Raw genomic sequence first — 21,399 nt, forward strand, 5'->3', positions numbered from 1 at the left:
CCCGACCCGGCCTCCCCCACCGCCGGCGCCCCCGGGCCCCTGCCTCCCCCAGCACCCCACCCCAAACACCACCCCCGCGGCATACGTCACTTCCGCGGCAGGTAGCCACGCCCCCAGCGCCGGGCTGTTTCCGGGGTGCAGAGCGTTGCTGCGCACGGGCACGCCCCGCCCCCGGCGCGGGCGCAGGGGGCGTGGCCGAAGGGAAGGAGGGTCGGGAGAGGGCGGGGCTTCAGGCGGGAGAACCAATGAGCGGCGGCGGGGGCGCGCCCGGGGCGGGGCGAGGCGGTGGCATGTGGCGGGGAGCTGGGCGGCCCGGCTCCGCTCCTTCCCCGAGGGGGCCGCGCTGGCGCCGGGCGTGCGGCTGCCGCCTCCGCCGCCGGGGTTAGCGCCGCTTCCGCCCCGCTGCCCTGCGGCCGTGCCCTCCGCCGGTCTCCGCCACGTCGTGAGTGCGGGCGCGCGAGGGCTGGGCCTGGAGGAGCGGGGAGGTGGGGGGCACCGCGCCGGGGGAGCGGCGGCGCTGGGGGTCTCCGGGGCGGTGGGGCCGCGGAGCGGGTGTCGGTTTGAAGCGCTGGGGACGGCGGGGCGGGACGGGGACGGGTCACCGCGGCCTGGGAGGGAGGGGAGTAGGGGCTCCGCAGCCGTTCCCATAAAGTGACACAGAAGTTTGCAGATAAATTTGCAAATAAGTTGGACACCCCTCCCTCGCCCCTCTCCCCCCACCCCCAGCAGTCGTGGAGGCGATGGCTCCGCAGTCACCCCTTGCTCCCCTGCAGTGCAACGTGTCCCTGCCGGTAGGTGACTTTGTTCTTGGGGAGGTGGGAGTGGAGGAAACTCAGTTTTCGTTGCCGGGAAGAGAGCCCATTGACTCAGCAAGTAATTCACTGCCCGAAACGTAACATTTTTAGGCCCTATGGGCCACCCCAGGAACGCGGTGTCTGTGGCGGATCGCCCTTATGCACGGCATCATGTAAAAATATGGATATGTAAAAATATCTTGCGTCTGAGTAAATAACGTCGAGTGTGTACCATTGAGATTACCTTTTTAAACGGAACCTGGCTCTGTGTGACGTCGTACCGAAATATTTGCCATCTTGTTGTACCGTAAGTAAAGGCTTTCAGTAGGTTTAACTGTCCCCTGGGCAATGTTTGCAAGGTGTCACCTGGAATCCAGTAAGCGGTAGGAAGAATAAATACTCTTCTTTGAGCGAGCTCTCAAATGCGGCATCCTGTGGGGATATTCTGTCATAGTGGATCTTCTTCTGGCAGATTCATCGAATCCCTTAACTTTCCCCTCTCCTGTCTCCCAAACTTTGTCTTCTAGGCTTGGCAAAGAAAAATCCTGTCTTAGGATCCTGTCAAGCAAGGTGCCTCGATGTCCTCCACGTTAGCTGACTGAATCCCTGCCAGGCTTGGTCATGCAACAGAAGGCTTGCTTCCTGATAAAGTGAGTTAACTGGCTGCTTACTGGAGGAACAAACCCGTAGAAATACTGATTGTCCCCGCCTTGAGCTGAGTTGCAGCCTTGCTGGCTGAGGTAAACTCCCTGATAGTGAGCATTTGGTGCCCTTTAGACCTCAGGGGGTTTGTGGCTGATCAGCAGCTTTGAAAACCAGGCTGTAAGATGCATGTTGATGCAGTGTCTCTCTCAAAAGTGCATGTATTTTTGTATTAATTTTACTTACCTACCATAATCATCCCCTAATATATATGTTAATGCAGTCCATTACATGGTAATGGATAGTTTAGAAGGAATCTATCCATTTTTATTAGCTTTCCTGTCTGTAGTAGATTAATGCACTTGCTGCGCACGTTTGCTGCTTGATTCTAGTTTTTATATGTATATATCTAATGTATATATACACACATGTATTGTTTTAGTACTTTTCTGGGGGAAATTCCAGACTACATGCCTCTTTAACAAGTTGGTGCAGACATCTTTATTTTTTGTTTTAATTGTAAATTCCCTGATGGATTTATAAAACCATCTGCCAGAAAACAGACTTCGCATCTGGTTATGTGCTATTGAAATTCTAATTGGCACATCCGTGCAACCTTCAGCCTCTGCCTTCTCAGGGAAGACTCCTGGCACAGACTTTTCAAAGGCGATGGGAATAATTTGCAAGCGCAATTTCAAGCGTCAGTCATGAAGAACATCCATGCTGAAGGCCTGATAATGTATTTAAAACGTCTGGCTGCATACCCTGGTTTACAGGGTTAGGTAATGTAGCTACTTACTTTTAAATGTAGTAGCTGACTTTTTCAGTTGTACGTGACTGACTAAATTTTCACGGGAAAATGTCACAGGGACATTAAGGAATGGAGCTGTTTGTTTAAAGCAGAGCATGCTGGAAATGTCCAAAACTTTGCTTGGAGAAACCGTGAAGAATTGATTTGTTTGGGTAGAGTTTGCTGCCTCTTTTTGTTTTTTTTAAAGGCACGGATAAAGCTCTTATCCATGAAGCTTTTAGTATGCAGTTCTGCTGATGTCTCCCCGTGCTCTGACACACAGTGTTAACCGAGCATACGTTCTGTGTATTGTCACCCGCGCTTGAACACAGCTTTATAAACTGAAAGCGCCGTAAGGCAGGTCCAGCAAGAGTTTATGCCAGTGTATTTGTGGTGAAAAATTGCGGGCGACCTGGATGTAGGAGAAATGAAGTTGTTGCTCCGCTGCGTACCCACGAAGCAGGTGTATCGCGGCAGCTGCTTCCATCCTACTGACGTGTGTGTTCTGAGTGATGCGGGGCTTATGGCTCAGAGCAGAGGCGCGGGTGGCTGGGTGTCATGCACATGCATTTTCTCACAGCCCTCGTCTCCATATGGAGATCTTCTACATTGCCTGCGTGCGCGTGCTCAACAGCCATCCTCACATCCGTCTGCCCCAACCTGTTTCTGCTCTCATCGCTGGACCCCGCATATAAGCATGTTGAGGCACTGCTAATGTCTGCGTTAGATTTATTCCTGCCCTTTAATTGTTGCTTTGTGCTTGATACAAACTCCTAATACCAAGAGCAATTACGCACTGGGAAAGCCGAAGGAAAAAGCTGTCAATTCACTGACACTTGTGTGTGGATCCTCAGCTGCTGTGCATTGTATGGCTCCCTTGCAGAGCGATGACAATCCACACCAGCTGGCCATTTGCCCTTTGAAGTATTTAAATTGGGATTGTATGCCTTTCTGAAGGAGATGTTCATCCCTATGAACACAGAGCTGGTACAAAGTTCTTTGTGCTGTAGATGATGCTGTAGATGATGCTGTAGATGATGCTGTAGATGATGCTGTAGATGATACAGATACCCTTCCCACCTCTTCCCCCACCCCACAGCACAGTAATTGCTGGATGAAACTCCACGGCTTATGCTGCACCAGGAGCCAAACTAGATGATCGTTGTGGTTTTTTTCCTCCTACCCTTAAAAGAAGTGGGAGGGCAGTATCCTTCCTGCGTGCGCTGTTGCTGGATGCCATCTGACACTGTGCGCTCTGGCTCAGCGAGGAGGTTGCGTCCCGTCCTCCAGGTGTAACCCTTCATCATACCCCACCCGTCAGTGATACCCAGGGGAAGGACTCCTAAAGGGCTTTTGACTTTGTTGACTGGGAAGCCAAGAAGTCCTGTGCAGTAAACTGCTATTGAACCCTTTCTCTCAGGAGTGTAGCAAGCACTTAACGTGTTTGTTCCTCCTGTCTATTCTGCTCCCTTGGGCTGAAGTTCAACAGCTTAGACTTGGAGGAGTCAGTGGAGCTTGTGAGTTGACAGATGGGGCGTAGGGGTGCTGCTGGCACTGCAGGGACAGTAGCAATGCTGAAAATGAGTGCAGGCAGGAGTGCTTTCTTGTGCATTTTGGAAATGTTGTTCTCAGCTCCTCCAGCTTTTGACTGCTGGCAATCCAAGGAGGTCACCATGCAGGTAAGGCACCCAGGGTGCCTGTGGTACAGCAGTCTATCCAGGAAAGGACAACGTATCTCCGGCATGTACGGGGACCCCCTTCTTGAAGAAATGTCTGCATGGACATTGCCACATGTTCCTGTGAACAAATTGCCCAACAAAAGCAAGTGGCAAGAAGTGCAGAAGTGGGTTTTAATGCTCAGCGGAACGACACACTTGCCTCGCTGGTGTGTAAAGCAGCACTTCTAACTGCTTGCTGTTGTGCTCTCTGTCTTCCTCGTTGCTTTGGTTCTTTAAGTGTATTCGTGGAACCCCTGCATTTAGCTGATGGCTCTGCTGTTATTGTGATTATCACTGAAATGAGGTTTCCTCTGGGCAATTTTGAATGTCGATCAGCGTAGGTGCCAAACCTTCTGGCAGTCTTGCATTGCCTTTGCTGGCTTTGTTTTTCTTTGCTGTCGTGGGCTTGGCCTCAAGGGTCTGATCTTGGGTTTCAGTGCTGAGAGGTGGGGGTGCTACTGCACTGACCCCACGCTGGTGCTGTGCTGTGTCGTCGGGCGGGACAGGACTGAAACGCGGTCCCCGATGGCTGCGTTGTCGTGGTGGGAGAGCTCGTCTTCAGATGCACTTTGCAGAACATGAGATCTCTGGAATGACAGTGTGTGAGCCTGGATTTTTCCATCGTGTCCTTTTCTCCCAGTTCACGTGATCCCCTGGCAACCATTTGGAAAGCGCATTGGGTGCCCGTTGGTTTGTTCGTTTTTTTTCTTGTAGGAAAATGTGGTGTGAAGAAAGGAGCGGAGGGCAGAGAGCCAGGGATTTGGGTACTGGTTTATTTGCAGCCAGCTGGACGGTCCCCCAATGCATGTGGCAGGACCCACTGTCCATCTGTACATCATGCACCTGCCTGAGGAACCAGCTGCGTCCTCCGTTTGAGTAGGAAGTCAGGTCTGCGCAGTCGGAGCGGGTTGCAGTTGCTCGCCCAGGTTAGCTCTGTACATCAGTTGCCACAGCTCCTGTCACCTTTGCTTGGGGAGTCTCAGTTGAGCTGTGTCCGCTAAAGGACAACTAAACTGCTCTGCAGATGTGCCTATGGAGTGTCCAAGCCCTCACAGCTACCTCGTTATTCCCTAAATACACAGAGAGGGAAAGTGAGGTTGTCCGTGTGCAAGGGCCATTTATTTTTTTCTTTTATTTATTGAGACATTCAACAAGTCCTCTTCACAACCATCGCTGCTTTTGCTAAGGATGACCCTCTTGCCCCTGACTGTCCAGGAGGGCGTTGGGATTGCCTTCCCTGAGCTCCAGCTGACTCGGTGCCAAGCCTGGAGAACTGCCTGTTCAGCAAAACACTTGCGCGGCATACTTCAGATAGAGAAGGTATGCTGCTTTTAGATCTGTTTTACTTAAAAAAAAAAAAAAAAAAAAAAAAAAAAAAAAAAAAAAGGTGTGAGGGTCGGGGAAAAAAGTGATTTGATGAAATTTGCATTGAATTTTGCATGTATATTTGTGTTGGATTTATATTTGTTTGGCTTGGGGAGTCTTTGCCGCACTTTAACTAAATCTGGGTTTAAATCCACTTAAGTTAAACTCCCAATACAACTTGTGTGTGGAGACCAGGATGAAATCTCATTAATTTTAATAGGATTAAGCATGTTCTTTTGCTGAGTCGTCTTCTCTATCTTTCTTTGGCTTCTCTGTATTAAAAAGCAGGATAAACCTTTCCACTCTTCCTTCTCTTTGTGAAAATGCTTTGACAGTCTCAGAGAAGTGGCTCTCTGGTTGCATACAATAATATTTTACGCTTTTTTTTTCCCTATGCTTTGAGCTGTAGTCTTACTGTACCCAGGCTTTTATTGGCTTTTGCTTCCCCTAAAGGTGCAATAATTCCTGACAGCAAGAAAACAGTTACAAGTGTTTGCCTGGTAAGCTTCTACACTAATTTTTTTTTTTTTCTTTTGCTCCCTCTGGACAAATTTGAAACTGCTATGAAACAAGTCCATTATTAGAGGGAAATTTTGTACAAGTTATCAGGAACTTAAGCATGTGAGGGTAAAAGCCATCCCTATTCATGAAGCAGGAATAAATCAAAGCACAAGGAACAAAGGTGGAAGTGTTACGAATGCAAACTGATTGAAGGCAAATATTGGGGATCCATTTAAGATCAAGCAAGCCATTAATTGGGAGAGTAAGCTACTTTGTGCATTTGTGTTACCCCTTCGCTTCCTCATTTCTCGCTGTACATCATCCCCTGAATCTTACTATTGGCTATTTTTGATTTGTATGCGATTTATGTTATAGGAGGACTCCTCTTCCCCCTTCTTCAGAAAAGACAAACCCCACAGCAGGTATTTCTGGATGTTCCTGAGGTGCTTTTAATGACACTCTTACTAAATATATGCTTTCACAGGAAAAGTAGACTGTCTTGTAGCTCATGCACTAAGCTAGATTTCAAGAGACTCTGTTTTCATTTCCAGCTCTGACCAGTTCCTCCTACAGCATTATGCAAACGTCTCAGTCTTCTCACGCCTCTCTTTTGACCCTTTGAGTTAATGGAGGGTTGGTCTATCTCACCTATGCTCTGCTCTTTCAAACTGATGCCCTGTCATGCTATGGACTGACCCATATTACAAAGCTTGGGCTGGTGTATTTGTCTCAGCAAGGCTCCTTTACATCATCATCCTTTTGATGAAACTTTACATCATCAGCGTATCTTTTTGTTGGCGGTACCATCTGGACTTAAGTTCCCATAGCTAATTAAAAAAGAAAAGTATGGTGGAGAAGAAGCTCTCTAATTTTTTTGCCGTAAGATAAATAGGAGACTGGCTTATTCGGGGGGTTAGGGATGGGAGTTTCTGGTGGGTGAGAAATGCCCAGTGATAAGTTTAATTTCTCCATGTCCAAGCAAAGAGCATTTACTCCCTAGATCTCTACCCACAGTAAATGGGTGCTAGTCTAATTAATAACTTAATAAACAATAAGTATTGCTATAAACACCTTTTCCCTGCCTTTCTCAGCTGTGCTGATCAAGGTTTTTTTCCTCCTGAGACCAGATTTCTTCTCAGTTATCATTTCTTCCTGTTTCCAAAGCTCTTTGTATCCTAGCTGATCTTGAAAGGTGATGTCACTAGGATTTCACAGCAATTTCTGTGAATCTTCATGTGGGTTTCTGACACTCTTTGACCTGATGAGGCTTAAAAAAAAAAAAGGAGCAATGTGCTTCCCTCCTTTAAAAGAAAACATTCTGTACCCAGGTTCCATTTTTTAAAAAAAATTTAGTTTGGAAAATATCTCTTTCATGAGCATGACAGAAAGTGCTGGGACTGTAGGCATGACCAGCTGGTCTGAGTGTGAAAACTTGAGGCCAGCTTTGAAAAGAGCAAACATGCTCCTTCTTCAAGTGTTTGTTGTCCTTGGTCCTTTTTGTTAATGCATTATGATTATCTAGAGTTTTATAAAATGTGCAAAACCTATTTAATCTTTCCAGTTCCTTTTTATAGCAAGGCTTTTGAAGGATAGTCACAGTAGCTTCCTTGGTTTGTGATACGGATGATGTAGCGTCTTTATAACGTTTGCTTAGGCTGATGTAGAACTGCGGAGCCTGATGTATCTCAGATGCTTTCCATGCTTGGAAATGGCTTTGTTTGCAAGAGCAGCACCTCCTGTGTTGTCTCAATGTGGTACCACTACGCAGAGCTCCTTTAGGAAGAAGTGCAATTGCTGTGGCTGAAGACCACCTCTCACCTGATAGTGAGGTGGAGCATATGCCCTTGAAAGTGACAGTTCATAGAATCATAGAATTGTTAGGGTTGGAAGGGACCTTAAAGATCATCTAGTTCCAACCCCCTTGCCATGGGCAGGGACACCTCCCACTAGACCAGGTTGCTCAGAGCCCCATCCAGCCTGGCCTTAAAAACTTCCAGGGATGGGGCTTCCACCACCTCTCTGGGCAACCTGTTCCAGTGTCTCACCACCCTCATGGTCAAGAACTTCTTCCTAACATCCAGTCTGAATTGTCCCATCTCTAGTTTTAATCCATTCCCTCTAGTCCTAAACCATTACCCAACATCCTAAAAAGTCCCTCAGCAGCTTTCTTGTAGGCCCCCTTAAGATACTGGTAGGTCACTGGTAGCTTTTCCTGACACTGCATTAAGCTGTATCAAATGGCCATTAGCGTAGCCCATATGAACTGTTTCATTTCTACATTTGTGGAGGCTTCTGTTCTTGCGTTGGTGTTGTGACTTCTGTTCTGGGAGTCTCTCTTATGAGGAAAGGCTGAGAGCTGGGAGGGCTCAGCTTGGAGAAATGAAGGCTCAGGGGGATCTTGTCTATGTATATAAACGCGTGAAGGAAGAGTCCTCTTTTCAGTGGTGCCCAGTAACAGGACCAAAGGCAATGGGCACAAACTGAAACACCAGAGGTTCCCTCTGAACATCAGGAAGCACTTTCTCACTGTGAGGGTGACTGAGTCTTGGCACAGGTTGCCCGGGAAGGTGTTGGAGTCTCCATCCTTGGAGATACTTAAAAGCCATCTGGACATGGTCTTGGGCAACTGGCCATAGGTGGCCCTGCTTGAGCAAGGGGATTGGACCAAATGACCTCCAGAGATCCCTTCCAACCTCAACCATTCTGTGAAAATTGTGCAGAGAGCTTCTTAAATGTCTAACTGGAAGTCATAACTCTGGCCAAATGACCTGGTGCGAAATAAACTTCGTTTGCATGGTTTGTAGGTTTCTGTGTCTCTAGAAGTGCTTCTGGTCTTTCTCATCTGAACTGTATGTCCACACACACCACTACTTCTGAGCCTTTGTTAAAAATGGTGCAGTGGACGTTCGGTCAGTAAGAGCTGAAGGACTCGTTCATCAGTCAGCTTATTGCGCTATGTTAGTGGACCTTAAGTGCATGAGACTATCTGCATGAGGTAGAAGCAGAGGTCTAGTCTAGTACAGTATTGTCTTCAACAGTGATCGGTAGTATTGGATAGAGACATCTTCCAGCACTTGGTATCATAAGACCCTCTGGCAGTTCAGTTAAAAGCCAGTATGCTCCCACTGTTCCTCTCTCTTCAGATCTTTTGCGTATGTAGAATAGCAGAGGCCCCAGCACAGATCTCTGGAACTTCACTGGTGGCCACTTGTCCCTGTGAAAACCTACAGCTTCTTTCTGTCTTTGTTTCCTATTCTAATCAATTACCAGTCCATGCAAAAGCTTTTCTATGTGGCCAACAACATCTTAGTTTGCATTAGAACTTTGAAATGGTCCCTCACTAAAAACCTTTATACAAATCCACCTGTAATGAACAGCCTGAAAAACTTTAGATATGAAAGATAATTTCCTGCTACAAAAGCTGTGTTGATTCTTCCTGAAGCCAGGAAGCAAGGCAGTAATTGACACCAAGAACAATTATATCTTCATCTGTGATGGTGTTTTTCAAGGGCTGGCCAACAGGTTTACGTTTGTCTTGTAGATATGGCAGGATCCATGTGTTCTGGCTGCAGTGACCGTCTCTGAGATGGCTGCAGTAGGCATGTGCTGTGGCTGAAATACATCACTAAGAACATCTGGAACATAGAGGACACCTGGCTCTAGCAGGCACATTTTGGGCAGTGAAGCCAGCAGGGGAATGCAATGTCGTGAGTCTGTCAGTGGTTGCATAACTTAATTTTATGTAGGTCACAAGTTCCACTAGTTCTGCTAGACTTACGTATAAAGTTAAACATCTGCTTTGTGTTTTTGAAGAATTGCTGCCCAAGGCAGATATGTTGACATGGAAACAGCTGATAACATTCTTCAGGGACACTTGCTGCTTGAGTTTGAGAAGCATGTGGCCTGGATGGAGCTGTAATGCAGATGGCTTTTGTTACCAGCTGACTTGAAAAGCACGGAAGTTGGGTTTGTTTTCTGTTTAGAAAACAGCTTTTGGCTGGATCCAGTGTATTCATAGGTTCCCATTTGTTGCTTTTCTGTGCGTTGCAAAAGGAGCGAGGATTTTTAGGCTTTGAAAATCTTGTAATGTCTAGAAGCTGGATATGTGTTAATGCAATGAAATCCATTTAGCGAATAAACAGCTGTAACAGAAGTGGCTTTCTGGTGCTGATGACCCATCCTCGTAAGGAATATCTGTATGAAAGAGAGTTTTAGAATAAAATATATACAGAAAATGCTGGTGAGGTGGGGGGGGTTGTGAGTTTTCGTTCCCCCCCGCCCACGCAGATTTTGGCAAGCAGGTCTTTCTGGGTGGTATGTTCTCCACTTGGTCTTTGACCCCTCTGAAAGTGGAAACAGATGTAATGCAAACAAGTGGGCAAGTTGTCCCCTGGGGGTTGACTGAAAACTGCAAACCCTTCCGCTAAATGAGCTCTTAGGTTATTGCATGTCTTGGGACAAATTTGTTTGCAGAACCATATTGAAATCAGGGAGTCTACACCTGCAGAGGTTCCTTCTGGAGTTAAAATACACACTTCAAATTTGTGATGCATTCATTAGGTGTCCTGGTTTGAGGTAAAACAGCACCAACTTTCTGTTCAGTAATTTTATTTCTTACTAGGCTTTTTCTAACTCTCAGAAATTAACAGCATGTTGCGTCGAAAACAGTTCATTCTCCGAGTGATAAGACCACTGTTTACAGTCCGTGCCAAGGAATGGTATGCAGAGAGGCTCTTGCTTATACTTACTGCTATAACAACCAAGGTCAGCTAATTTTGTTTTTTGCCCTGTTGGAGGGTCGTAAAGGGAAAAGCATAGAGGGGTCCCACCTACAGGGAGGAGCGGACAGGACAGGTGACCCAAAACTGACCAACAGGGTATTCCATCCCATCTGCATCATGCTCAGTATAAAAGCTGAGGGATCAAAGGGTCGATGCTGTTTCTTCAATGGCTGACATCCAAGGAGGACCCTGTCTGTTCATCTGCCTTTGATCCCAATCGGTGTGCTCCTGACTCCAGCTCTGGAATCCAGTTCCCACCTGTCGCTGAGTCCAGTCTGGGACTTCCCCAGTGCCTGCTGGTGATGTCATCCTGGGAGCTTAATATAGTTTTGTATATACTGTATATATTTCATTTTCCCTTTTATTTTATTATTAATGTTACATTAAAGTAGTTTAGTTTCTTCTAAACTCATAAATCTCTTTATCTCTCCTCCTCTTCTCCATGTACGAGAGGTTGCGGGGGGAGCATCTGTCGCCGGTCATTGGCCGATTTGGCCACAACCACGACATTGGGTATATCCCGTGGTGTGCTCAAGCATTCACATTTAGAGTTGCTTCTGAGGAAGATACAGTGAATGCCATCCAATGAAGGCATACCAGTAACACTGGATTTTTTATGGCGATTCATCTGCACAAAGGATGTCTGGATGAAGGAGAGAATTTGTAAATAAAATACATGTACAAATTTATTTCAGTATTTTTCCCTTGTCTTCAGGAAAGTTATTGCCAGAGGGAAGTGAAGGAAATGTGCAGTGCCTTTAAAAAGCAGAGACTGAAATGGTGGGCATGCAGTGTAAGTGGTTAGAGATAGTTGATGTTGTAGACGTTAATATGCGAGAAGGGAGAGTTTTCTATCTTGGCCTATCAGTGATAGAGGGTTTGCTAAGCAAGATTTGATGCATAATTCCTCTTCAGATGGCTGTCATTAACAAACTAAACACACACAAAACAAAACAAAAAATCCAAACCCCCAAAAACCCAGCCCACGCTGCAAACATCTAATCCTCGCCGCAGGGCACTTTTTCTCCTCCGTTTTCTGCTTGGGCAGATTTACCTCATGATACAATTTCAGGCAATTGAAGTGAAAGTGCCCTCCTGTAAAGTGGCTCAGATGCTCCAGAAGCTGAGTGCTGAGACAAGCAGGTGTTTGTTGGGCTGCTGGTGGAGGCAGAAGCGCCGCTTTTTAGGGCAGAGGAAGCCTTTAATTTCTCCGCACTTGCAAATGAAACTCGTGAAGGTCCTTCCACTGAGCGCTAAAAGTACTTGACTGTTCCGTTACAGCTAGGCTCTCAGGAAAATTAGCGAGTTTAAAGTGTGAGCTGTTATAATAACTTTGTTAAACCCTCCTGTGGGTGCTTGCGTTGTTTGAGATGCAGCTGCTGGGGGACATGGTGTCTCCTTGCCCTGCTGAAGCTCATGCTCCCTGTGTATCTCCGGCATCATCTCTCTGAACTGGGCCTCTGGACCTGGAGCAAAGCCTCTTCTGATGGAGAACTCTTCTCCGTGAATGTTATCTGCATTCTGCCTTCTAAAGTCCTCCCGGTTACTTACTTTAGGATAAGAATTTATATACTTCCTGCTGGTGAAAAGGTGTCGGATAAAATGTCATCAGGCCTAGAGCTGTGTTTTCAGGTTATCTTATGCTTTCACTAAATACATAAATGTCCTGTAGCCAAGAACAGGTTGTGCAAACGTTTCGTGGATGATAACTACAGCTGATCGCTAGCTTTAGGTGCAGGCTAAACATGCTACGTAGTAAGACATGAAACTTGGTCACAGCTTCTGGTCTCAGAGCAGTGCTGGCACAGTGTGCTAGTTGGACCTGATTCTTCCATAAGGTGGAGTGTGCCAAGTCGTTTCTCCATTAAAAGCAAATGCACCCTTTTTTTTTTTTTAGTACCGTTTAAAGAGGTACCTCCCATTTAGTACCCCTTTTGAAGAGGTGCTTCAGAGTTTGTTTAAAAAAAAAAAAAAAAGAGAAGTAAACTGGAATTACAGAGGGGAGCTGAAAGAGCTGAGGGTTGTTGCCCAACATCCAGTGGAAATGTTTTTCTTTTTCTTGTTTGCTTATGTTTGAAAGTTGGTAGCTTTGTACTGCTGAAGCCTGATACCCACTGATTGTTAATGAAGAAGGTGAAAACCTGGCATCAGCTGCAGTCTTTCTGCAGGACCTAACTTTCTCTGCCTCTTTAATTTTTGGCCTTTTGGAAGTGAGCATTGGCATTAGATTTACCAGAAACAGCTTGGGAAGTTGCACTTCCAGCATCTTACTGAGATGGACACAGCCTTCCACAAAGGACCCTTCTTCCTCAAATCCCTTCTTTCTTGAGATGCTGGTTCTCCACTGAACTGACCCGAAATATAGAGGGAACCTCAAGAGAAGAGGAAACTGCTGGTCTTCTGACCCATGCAGTCACTTAAAAGATAGCTCTGGAGTTTTCTCTGATCTCCTTTGGAAACTTTCAGGTTTCTGGATGATTTTAAGAAGCAAATACACTTCCTAATAGTTAACAGTTATCATGCCAGAGCATGCATGATGCCACACTGAGGTTCCTGTCTTTCTGTACGGATGGCTGTGCTGCTTATCGGTCAGTTCTTGTTTACTACAAATTGCAGCTTTCAAGGAAAGCAGAATTGGTGCCTGTTCACCTTGTGTACCTGGCTCTAAACTGATGCGGTTTAGTGGTGTGATTTACCACTGCTTTGTGGGTAGTTGAGCAGTCTCTAACAGGAGCAAGAGCAGCTGAGGAGGCAGGGGTGTGTTTATGGGGCTTACGAGTTTATGGTCAATAGGGTTCTCCAACCTTCAAGTTGGACTTCTTTGTCTGAGGTCTAGTTCTGAGGATCCTAACCTTGCTTTAAAGGATGAGGCTGAAGAAGTGTCATACCTCAGCGCTGGCCACTGGGTCCTCGCTCTTCTGCATTTATAACCTTTTGTCATTACAGGCTTGCAGAGACTCTAGCAGCAAACTGGATTTGGAGGCAGGACGTGCATGTTAATTCAAGTGTGAATTAATTAATTCTTGGCATGTCTTTCGTTTTGTATCTGATTTCATTCAGTCACAGCCTGTTCCACCTCTTGTTTCCTGACCTATGAGGGTGTTCTGCTGTGATCTGATGATATCAGACAGGTTTGTACTGGATTACGTTGGAGCCAAAGTCTTCAAAACACCATTCAGTGTATTGAAGCGAGCAGTAAGAGTTGCTAGTGGTAAGCGAGCTGTACTTGTAGTGTGGCTTTCACATGTTTGTCCTTATCCTTGTTTTTGTTGTCCATGCTTGGACAACCTCCCCCTGGCAGTCTCTTGACCTAGATAATGTACGCCGAGCTCGTCTTTGGACCAGGGTGGGCTGTTCTTGCTGGTATTTTGGCTTTTCTAGTTCACTGTTCCCCTCGTTACAAGATCAGAGCATCTTTGGCATAAAATCAGTAGCCAGAAGTTTCTAATGGGTTCAGTCTGTGCTGCTGCTTTTAGGTCACAACTTCTGGGGCAGTAAGAATAACTTCTTGCTTTGGTTTTGAGCCCAGGTGTTACAAGTTGAGAGAGAAGTTTCAACTTTGTTTTTTTTCCATATTCTGTTGCTGTACTGCTGAGCAAAAATTGAAGACTGAGATAAGCGTGGAGGCATTCAAGAGTGCTTCAGAAAATATCTGTATTCGAACGCCATTTGTCCAGTAAAATACAGAACATGAGAGAGATTATGGGTAAACATGCAGTTTTTTCACTTCATGTCTTTGGTATAAGTTAAACTGATGTTTGTGGTAGTTCTAATAGCTCTTGGTGAGCTGCTCTGCTGACTCTCTGTAGATGCCCGTGGTATTCAGGTAACCATATGGAACAGTTTTGGAGTCCTCGTTAGCAGCATCAACTGGATAGACTGTGCATATCGAGCTCAGAAAGGTTCAGAAGAACCTGCTACTGATGGTGCAGTCCCTCTTGCACGAATAAGGGGCACTTTCTATAAGGACATTTGTACTGAAAAAGGTTTGAGGAGCTCAAGCCAAGCTTGTTTTACTTTGGCCTATTAATCAGTTAGCATCAGGACTCAAAACTTAAATGAGTTCCTCTGAAACTGAAAAGAGGGAACCTAGAACAAGGTAGGAGAGCACAACTGGAGCCCTGTTGCTGCCTAGGAGACACAAGACCCAAGAGCTGGACTGAAGCACTTCTGCAAATGCTGCCTTGGCAGCCATGGACATCCATGAGAGTAAGGAGAGGGAAGGATGTTTATTCTCTAGGTTCTGATGACCCAGAGGTTTAAATTTAGGTTGGTGCGTGACTTGAAGACTTACTGGCTGTGAAGAACCTGCCAGAGGGAAGGCCAGCAAGGGTGAAGAGAGCTGCTGCTGCATTCAATGGTCTCTTTGTTAGGGAAAAAATAGACTTGGCTAAGCTTCCCCACCCACCCTGCCCTGTGATTTCCACATCTTTCAAGCTGTCAAAATCACAAAGCAGGGAGGCATGTGCCAGCAACCTTCATCTGGTATTGCTATAAACATCTTCCTGGCTTGGACAGTTTGGGAAGGATCTTTTGATTTGAGCCAAATTATATATAGTGAAAAGCTTGACAGTATCATATTATGTTGTGATAAGCTGGAATGTTTTTGGGTTTTTTTTTTGCTGCATCTTGCCTGGCAGACGTTCCGTATAAAGCTACTTTTGTTTTGTACCTACAATTGTTAGCTTAAAAAGAAGAAACCTCCGACAATCTGGAAGCCTTCAGGTTGTTTTGCTCATGAGGATAACTGGAAGTGGAGGCACATATCTTGTGACTTTATTTTTTTTTAATGTTTTTTTAATTTCCATATTTCAGGATATGCACAAAGATCCTATTTCCTTGCCTACTTCCTTTCTTCCTTGGAGAAAGAGCCAAAAATGCTTTCTTTCCTTCCAGGTCTTTTAGCACTGAGGGGAAGTTCCTCCTTCAGTCATTGCACTGGGACCATATTTTGGCTGTCCAGGCTCTCTGATCTTTATTCGCCGTTCCTAAGCTCTCCAGAGCATTGCCTGATGCTTTTGTAACATATGGTGCCATCGCTGCCGTGCGTAACCCTGCTCAAAACCATGCACAGGCTTAACTTCCTGAGGCAGAACCTTGTGTTCTGGATGGAGACGTGTCTTCTGTTTCTGCATGCCTAAAATTAGCATTACAGCTACATGAACCTATAGAGGGGCATAATGATTTCTCAAAAATATCTGGAGTGAAAGATAGCATTGCAGCTATCAACTTCAGTGATAGTTAACTTGACCTGTATTGCCAGGAAATTGCTGACTGCGGTAAAATTCCCCAGGGCAGGAGGTGGGTGGGTGACCAGACTTTAACACATTGGCAGTTTTATTTGCTCCAAAAAGTAACACTTGGTTAATTGTACCTTCAGGCTGAAGTCACTGCTTGTTTAAGTCTCTGTTAGCTCCAGACTTGGCAGTTTTGAATTTAATAGCACCTCAGACACAGTTTATTCCTGTGCTGCGTGTGCGCTGTGCTGGTTCTAGCTTCTAGTGACGTCTCTCGCAAGCGTAAAGCACCCATGCTGCAGAGTACCTGCTTCGGCAGACACTTGCGGAAACCAAAACCATGAGCTTGCCTTTTACTTTTCTTGCTCTCTTGTGCTCTGTATTAGCTCAGTGGCTGCAGAGGTCATGTGGGAACCCACTGGGATGGTTCCTTTGAGGGTCTTGTTGAAAGCTGTTTAATTTGAAACACGTGGTATGAAATACCCTGTGTATGATCTCCTGTTCCCATGAGACCACCGCATGTCTGAAAATCTGCTAGCTGCTTTGGGTGTGGATCAGACCAGGGAAGGTTGCAGTTGAGCCATAGTGCACATTTTTTATTGCTTGGAGGTATTTTTGTTGACAGATTTATTGGCCAGTCACAGCTTTATGCAGTTAGCCTTTGGCACTTCATTTTTCTTTATGTTAAAACTGGATTGTTTCACATATTCCAAAACAAGCCACGTTTTCATAAATGAAATAGCTGTGTGGCCATTTTTCACAGGAAAAGCGTCCTGCTGAGTAGTACTTCTCACCATCTGAACTGCAGAACATGGCACTAATATGAGTGAGAAAGGATGATGGATGGGTGATGCTGTTTTGGGGCTTTTAGGCTTTAACATTTATTTTCTCAGAGACAAAGTGTGATAGCCATGAAGCCTCAACGGTGCCAGCGTGGGCTGCCCTCGTTAGTGGGGTAAGAAATGCATAAGCTGTCTGCCTTGTGCCCTGAGAGAAGAATACGGGTGGGGAACTGAAGCACAGGAAGATGGAGATGGGCAAAGCTGGTAATATTCAAAACAAAACTAACCAAAAAAGCCCACCCACAAAACCCGCTGTGGCTAAATGTACCAAAGATTGTCAATCTGTGGCCTTGCATCACTTCCATGGGAAGTTGGAAGCGGGGAAGGAGCCTGGGCTCAGATTGTGTCACTGTCAAATATGGGGTCTAAACACTAAAAACCTTCTTCCTCTCTGGGTTCCTGGTAGGGAAAGGAAAATTGAGCAAGTTGCTGAAAATCTTGAGCCTGAAGGATATACAGCACTTTAATATCTGTGTGAACGAGGCCTGCTGTTCAGAGCCTGCAATTAATCCACCTCTTGCCTGGAAATGGCTTTCCATTTCTCTTGCGGGGAGCATGGTGGTGGTGGCCTGGCAGAGCTGCTGTTCCTCCTGAGCTTTGCACGGCCTTGGCCCCGTGTAACATAATGTGCCTTGGTCAGCATGGGGCCTGAAGTGCTTTATACTTGTGAAAGTTTCATGTGTCGGCTAAGTCCAAGTGTGATCACAGAGTTTCTCAGCAAAACTTGGCATTCCTCCTCTTTGAAAGAAAGAGACTTTAAGGTGTTTGTTCTATTCATGCAGAGCATCTTGAAAGTCCTGGTCTATTATGTTTGGCCATTTATGAGCAAAAGAACAGATTTTCTTGCAGAGAGTAATATTTCTTGCAGAAAGCAGCTGGAGAAATACTTTAGCAGCTGCAAACTTCTTTTAAAAAGCACTTTTTCCACACCAGTCTTCCAGAGGATGCAGCAACCTTCTCAGAGACTGTCTGCTCAGTGACATTGAATTGTTCCTTGCTCTCTGGCTTAATAACTCCCATCTAAGTTGGTCAAATGTGAATCTAGAGGGTGCGTTGGGTGCGCTGAGCCAAGGATACTGTCTCTGTTCTTTTGACTTCATCGTTTGCAGCTGCTGGCATCTTTTGGCTCATTCCCTGAAGCTTGTAGATGCTGCTGGAGGCACCACAGTCACCTTTCCTGTGGAGTGTGTGTCATGCAGATTGATGGGAGGTTCAGCCATAGATGGGGACTACACCACAGACTGAAGGAGGTGGTTCATATTTAGGGATGCTGTTCCTAACAGGTTCCAGTGTGATGCAGGCTCTGTGGACTTACTGGCTTTGTAGGATTTTTTTAAATCTCTTTTTGTGGACATGTATCAGGAGAAACATCAGAAAAGGCAGCAGCGGACCAAACCGATGTCCATCCAATACCCTGTTCTGCCTGCTGTAGTGAGGAGTGTGCCTGCTAATATGGAGGGATGTGCCAGCTCTTCCGTAATACATGGCCAACTGTGTGGTGTTACGCTCTGAAGAAGTGGTGTGGTAGAAGGAATATAAGTGATGTTCTTCCGGACCTGGGCTGGCAATGTTTCTTCTCCAAATCACATTTTGGAACATGTGGAACTTGTGTCCTACTGTTGCAGCAGATCAGCCTCAAATGCTCTGCTGGCTTCATGTCAGCCCCAAGGGTTTGTCAGATACAGCTTGTTGGTCACCATCCTAGCCTGGCTGATGTACTCATGAGATAAGTCTTGGTGATTTCTAGGTACATTTTCCTTCAAAACTCCTTCTGAAAGTATGGAACTGTTCGTGTCCCACCTCAGTCATCCTCCCAGAGGAGCATTTTGTTAATACTGGAAATGGCGAGGGCATGGAGAACCTGTATTTGGGCAGCAAATGGACTTTTGACCATTGTATCCTGGGTTTTCTAAGGTATTGGTAATGCTTCACGCTGTGCAGGCATCCAGGGAAGCCAAAGGAACTGTGTTGAGACTGGGGACCTAGTAATGCATTCCCCTGTAATCTCTAATGCTTCTCTGCTTCACAACCTCTGTTGGGGTCATTCTTCATTGTTGATAGCATGTGACGCTTTGTAGAAACAGCTTTGTAACTTGCCGTTAACCTTCTTTGGGAGCCAAAGGATTTTAATGGCTCTAAAGCTGCTGTTCAGAGAATGATAGAACTTCATCTGGTCGTGCTCAGCTGACAGTGGGCCAGCCTCATGTGCCTTGGTGCTGGCCCTTCTATCTCCAGACCTTTCTACGTGTGCAACTTCAGCCTTGGAGATAAGCTTGGGAAGCCAAATACTTCTCAAGATTGCAGCACGGATTCCCTGCCTCCTGTGTTCTAGCCTCAATTCACAAAATGAGATGTGCTTGTCTCCCCGTAGCAAAATCTGGTTTAATTCTGTTTTTCTGAAGAGTGAACTATAGAACTTGTTTCCAGAGCTGACAACACATGAAGTGATTATCAGAAATGGCGAGTTGAAAACATGCCTTATGTCTTCTTAATTTGATGGGACAGTAGCATCGTTGTCAGCAAAAGGTATTCCACCCTTGTTTTCCCTGCTTTGTCGTTATACTGAGGATAGAAGATTTCTTTGCAGCTCTTTGACCTTATTTCATGCCTAGTCCATGCATGCTTGTAAGTATGAGTTTTGGGGCAGTGTCTGCTGGCTCTTTGATGACAGCTCAAAGGAGCATGTGTTGCCCTAAATGATTTGCTTTGCTCACTTTGTACCTGTGACCTCTAACATGCACAGTCTTTCTTTCCATGTTTTTTTTTGTCTGGTTCTACATCTCTCCTTTTGCCTTAGTGTAGCCCCTGCATGCACCTTGCAGCTGCTTAAGCAGGAGCGACTGAGGCTGGCTGGGAGGGCATGGAGGCAAGGGGGGGTTATATTTGAAAGGCTTCACTCTGCTCTTACAACATCACCTTAATCAATGTCTTTTGAAATAATGCTTTGAATTTTTTTTTTTTTTTTTTTGCACAAATTCCTTGTCTTGAGCACAGGGAGGTCAGCAAGAAGGGAGGAACGCTTCTGAAACCCAGCAGGCAATGCCCTCTGGGGGGGTGTAGACATTGCAGAGTCATCAGTCATTTAGTTGTTGATTCAAAGTTATTCTGTTTTTTCAGTGGGCTTGTTCCCTGCTGAGTTATAGCCACAGATGGTAAAAGTAAACTTTGCACTTTTCAGAGTGTAGTCCTTTCCCAGATTGTATTTGTTGCTGTCTTTTGTGGTTTGGTTTGGCTTTTAATTTCCCTGGGGATGCCATACAGATGGAGAAGGTAGTGCTCAAAGAGTGAATTTTGCCCTTATTTCTGAAAATTACTTCTGATGAGAACAGTAGTGTTCATCTCTTCCTTCGTGTTGTCTCCAGCAGCCAGAGGATGGTTTCTTCTGGGGAGCGACATGATCTGGAGAAGAAGCTTTAGCTGGTGCTTTTCTGGGCTGTAGGTGTGTGGGGTGGGTGCTTGGTGGGGTCTCAGAGTACAAATGGAGACATGTGGGACTGGCTAGAAGTGTGATGGGAAGGCAGAAATAAAGCTTATTGCTTGTAATCATAAAAGGCAGTTGTTAAGTTGGGAAAAGTGACCTGCAAGTAATTGTGACTCTTGTTCTGGATGTATGGGATTGTGCTAAGGTGGACAAGGCCAAAAAAAAACAACCACCCGACCCTTAGCTGGAGGTTGATATTGAATACAGCATGCCAAGCGTCGTCTGGGCTGCATTAAGGTATGACTGCATCTGGTTATCCCCTCGCTGGTCTTGGAAACGTTTGCTTGTCTGCAGTACTTGCAGTCTGTGTATTGTGTTTGTCTACTTCACACACTCACTCTGCAATTCATAAAGGGTTTTTTATAATTGGATAAAGAACATTTAAAATTATTTTAAGTTTGTAAGTTTGTATTTAGCGCCTTGGGGGAGGGATTATCATTTGTCCCCTGAGGAGACCGTGCTTAGTGAGAGGGAAAAGGGGAGACAAACCTTTTGTGTTTGAGCTCGGCGTGTCCCCCGTAACTGATGCTGGCCTAATCCCGACGGGCTACCAGGTGCTTCAGAAGAGGTGAGAAGCATTTATTGGGATTTTGCTTTCCTCTGCAGCAGTTGGAGTCAAGTGGGACCAAAGTCAGCTGTGATGGGAAGGATTTCTGGTGGGTTAATGTGGTTGGGGATACAAAGCATCTCTGTGCATAGGGGACAGCTGGCCACGTTAATGCAACAGCTTCTAGACACTGGGTGTGATCAACATTTGATCTTACAAGTATATATATATATCTTACAAATATACAAATATATGTAGTTCTTGGGTCAGTTGAGATTAAGATTATTTCATTTGTCCTAAAAAAATGAGATTTTAACTATAACAATAATTATAGTATTTATGGATAGATATAATGCTGCTACGTCTGCATTTCCAAAATGCAATGGAAGATGTTTATTCTTGGGGGGTTGGGTAGCATAACTGCAGAAGCGTTAGTAAAGGTAGGAAAAAACCCACCTATAGTAAGAAAGTGCTCTGTTCATATTCATTGATGTTATTCTTTACTATTTTCTTTAAAACAGAAGATGCATACGTTATTGCACAGCCAATTCATCCTCAGGGTCACTTCTTAGGCTATAAAATATTGCTTCTTGTAAGCCTTTTACCTTGAAAAGGGACAGCAAACATAAGCTGGACTGTCTTTAAAACATAAAATACAAAATTTACCCTTAATGATCTATTTTTGTCTTTTTTTTTATGTG

At 45.5% G+C, this 21,399-nt stretch overlaps 1 protein-coding gene across 3 annotated transcripts in view; it reads left to right on the forward strand.

The window, feature by feature from the left end:
* The first annotated feature begins 260 nt into the window (after positions 1–260).
* C4H11orf24 (chromosome 4 C11orf24 homolog) overlaps positions 261–21,399 on the forward strand; it is a 36,031-nt gene continuing 14,892 nt past the window's right edge. The window contains exons 1-3 of one of the 3 annotated variants that reach the window (XM_063334153.1): positions 261–442; positions 1,322–1,444; positions 2,059–2,218. The gene's annotated coding sequence lies outside the window, so the exon portion shown is untranslated. Of the gene's footprint in view, positions 443–1,321; positions 1,535–2,058; positions 2,219–21,399 lie in introns of all 3 variants that reach the window. The other 2 variants (XM_063334154.1, XM_063334152.1) reach the window with 2 other exon arrangements.

The sequence above is a fragment of the Chroicocephalus ridibundus genome, chromosome 4, assembly GCF_963924245.1.
Source record: "Chroicocephalus ridibundus chromosome 4, bChrRid1.1, whole genome shotgun sequence".
Classification (NCBI taxonomy): Eukaryota; Metazoa; Chordata; class Aves; order Charadriiformes; family Laridae; genus Chroicocephalus; species Chroicocephalus ridibundus.